The sequence below is a fragment of the Echinops telfairi genome, unplaced genomic scaffold, assembly GCF_000313985.2.
Source record: "Echinops telfairi isolate 266 unplaced genomic scaffold, ASM31398v2 ScPeMD7_34;HRSCAF=130, whole genome shotgun sequence".
In the NCBI taxonomy this organism is placed as follows: Eukaryota; Metazoa; Chordata; class Mammalia; order Afrosoricida; family Tenrecidae; genus Echinops; species Echinops telfairi.
In genome coordinates, this window is record NW_022103931.1 from 2,796,021 (window position 1) to 2,799,260 (window position 3,240).

The 3,240-nt window shown below is 41.2% G+C and overlaps 1 protein-coding gene across 1 annotated transcript in view; it reads left to right on the forward strand.

The window, feature by feature from the left end:
- The window catches only part of PHKA1 (phosphorylase kinase regulatory subunit alpha 1), a 245,264-nt gene that overhangs the window by 23,844 nt on the left and 218,180 nt on the right, over nt 1-3,240 (forward strand). The gene's annotated exons all lie outside the window — the stretch shown is intronic.

Sequence of the window (3,240 nt, forward strand, 5' to 3'; positions counted from 1 at the left end):
TTTAAAAAAAATTTATTTCACACTACCATACATCAGATGCACATATAATCAAATCTGATTTTAAGAATTCTTGCATTTGCCCTTTGCCCAATGGCTCAGCTTTCTGTCATATCTTTTCTCTATCACCAGGTATCTCTCCCCAGTTCTTTTCATTAGTCCTCCAAAATACACACTCTTTCTTTTAATTCATAATTTTATTGGGAGCTCTTACAGATGTCATAACACTCCATAATTCAAATAGATCAAGCATAATTATACAATTGCCACTACAATCAGTTTTGAAACATTTTTTTTCTTCTTGAACTCTTTGATATCAGCTCCTCTTTATCCCCTCTATCCCCCCATCACCTTCCCCCCCAGGAACCCTTGTTGTTATGGTTACATATTATCTTTCTATTATATATAATAGGCATATATCTTTTAGCCATATCTTACCCCATCCAATATCCATTTACCTACAATTGTGTTATTCGCTCTCTTCAAGTGGGGTTATACAGTTATCCTTGCTATCAGCTCGCCCTTTCCCCTCCTTCCCCAGTCTGTCTTCCCATGTCGTCAGGAAATCATTATTCCTGTTGCTGTTTCTGAAGGGTCATCCATCCTGGCATTCCTTCATCGAATGATCTTACTTGTACACATGAACATACATAGTATTAATGGAGTGAAACATAGCCTTCATAGTAATGGGCGTAAATATTTAAGAACCAGAGGATAGCTATGGGTTTCATCAGTGCTATACTGCAGCCTAAATTCCTCATCCCCTCCTCCACAAAGTCCCTCTGTGAAGGCCTGTGCAATTGTCTTGCAGGTGGATTATCGGTCTCTAATTTGTCCACGCTCCTTCACAACAATTTGATTGCTTGTTTTTGAACTTCTGATACCTATTCCCGTCAACACCTCATAATCACACAGGCGGGTGTGCTTCTTCCATGTGGGCTTTGTTGCTTTCCTGCCCAATGGCCGCACGTTTGACCTGAAGCCATTAAGACCCCAGATGCTATATATTTTTAATAACCAGGCACTATCAGATTTCTACACCATATTTGCTTATGCACCCATTTTGTCTTCAGCGATCAAGTCAGGAAGGTGAGTATCATACATCACCACATTATTAGAACAAATGGTTCTTATCTTAGGTGAGATTTAAATAGAGGCCAAAGTTCATTGGCTTCCTTATTGAATTTACATATATGTACATGTATAGATAAATATACCTATATTTATATAATTACATATTTATACCTATATATATAAAATTTTGCATTCTTCTTCTTTTCTCTTTTTCTTTTTTCTTTCCTCCTGCCCCACTGTCATGCTTACCCTTCATTCACCCCTCAGTAATTCCTCTCAGACACTTTTTGATTGATCAAACTCTACACCCTCATTATATAACCCATGCTATTCCCCTGTCCCTGTCACTGCTGGCTCACCACTCACTTCCCCCACCTCCTCCCCTCCCATGCCCCCCCCAGAACTGTCAATCCCATCCCTGTCTCCATGGGATCACTTATTCTGCCTATCTTATATAGATAGACATCAAAAGAAAATAGATTAAATAAGCAAATAAAGATGTAAAGAATTTTAAATAAGAATAAAAAAAGAGAAAGACAATACAAATAGTTCTAAGTCTAACTGGCATCCTGACCCAGGGTAGATGAATATCTCTTCATTATGTAGCATGCAGGACCTGCTTTAGTCCCTCTACCCAATTGCCTTTTCTTTCAGGGTTCCATATTTCAGGACCCACTTACCTAACAGCATTTATACCCTTTTAGACCCTAGCCTTCGTCTACGAAAGACGTGCGTCCTACAGGTCCCTATTTCTCTTCCTACAGTCTGGAATGGAACGGTCTAGTACCCCCACCCCACCCCTAGCCTGTTACACTGTCAGACTTTCAGTGTGACTCCCTTGTGAGAAACCCCCAACCAGACCGGGTGAGGTGCCAGGTGCTGTCCTCAGAGTCAGAAGTCTACAATCTGGATTCCTTGGGCACTTTGAGGCTTCCCTCCCATTGCTGGTCTGTTGCACTCTTCTCTTGATTTGCTCACATGTGTGCATATCAAACAGGCCGCTCTCCCTGAACTGTATCTTCAGGGCCATCCTCTATAGCATTGTCATCCAGGGAGAGGACATCACATCTAGAGCTGAGGCCAACCCTGTAGTCATCTCTGAGAATGAGCTACTCTGAGCAGGAACACCGCTCTCAAGGATTGGCACACCAGATTGGGGCTTATTCTCAGTCTTTCTTTCCTGTGGAGACATAAACAATACCCTCCACTTGGGTGGATTAGTGCCCTGGTCCCCCTTTGCCATCTTTTTTCTCTGCCTGCCCTTCTGTGGGCCTTAAAGGCTTATGAAAGGGGTGGGAAATATACCTTTCAGCACAGGTGCTATCTGCATCTTTTTGTTTGTTTGTTTATTTATTTGATGACGTGTGTATCACTAGGATTGGTGTGGCTCATGTCAGAGTATCTGGTCCTCAGCCTGGGAGTTGTCTGTTGTGTGCATTTTCCCTTAGACCCATTCTGTTGTTTGGACTTACCTCAGAGGACTCGTTTTGTATTTGACCTTTTGTGTGTGGCTCACTTTTCTCAGCATAATATCCTCCAGCTCTTTCCAGTAGATGAGGTGTTTCATACAAAATGCACACTCTTGATCTAAGTTACCTCAAAGTTCCTACTTCTGTCTCAGGAACAGATGTGTGTTTTTTTTTTCACACCCAGTTATCTCTTAACAAGCTTTTCTCAATCTAAATCTGTCTATATCTAACCAATCATTTGCCAATTGATTCTAACTTGTGATAACCTATTTGTGTTATATAATTGTTAGTCATAGAATTTTATTTTACTTTTTTTGTCATAGGATTTTAAATGCGTTTTTGAAGTAAATCACCAGACATTTTTTCCCAAGCCACCTCGAAGTAGATTAACATTCCATTCCACCTTTCTGCTAGAAGAGTAGCACATAGAGCAGTGGTTCTCAACCTTCCTCATGCAGCGACCCTTTCATACAGTTCCTCACGTTGTGGTGACTGGCCCACCCCCAACCATAAAATTGTTTTCATTTCTACTTCATAACTGTCATTTTGCTCCTGTTATGAATTGGGCGACCCCTGTGAAAGGGTCATTCAGCCCCCAAAGGGGTCACGACCCACAGGTTGAGAACTGCTGACAAAAAGTAGCACACAAACCACTTGCACCACACTTAGGCTTTACTATTAATGTTAAGCTTGTGGATAA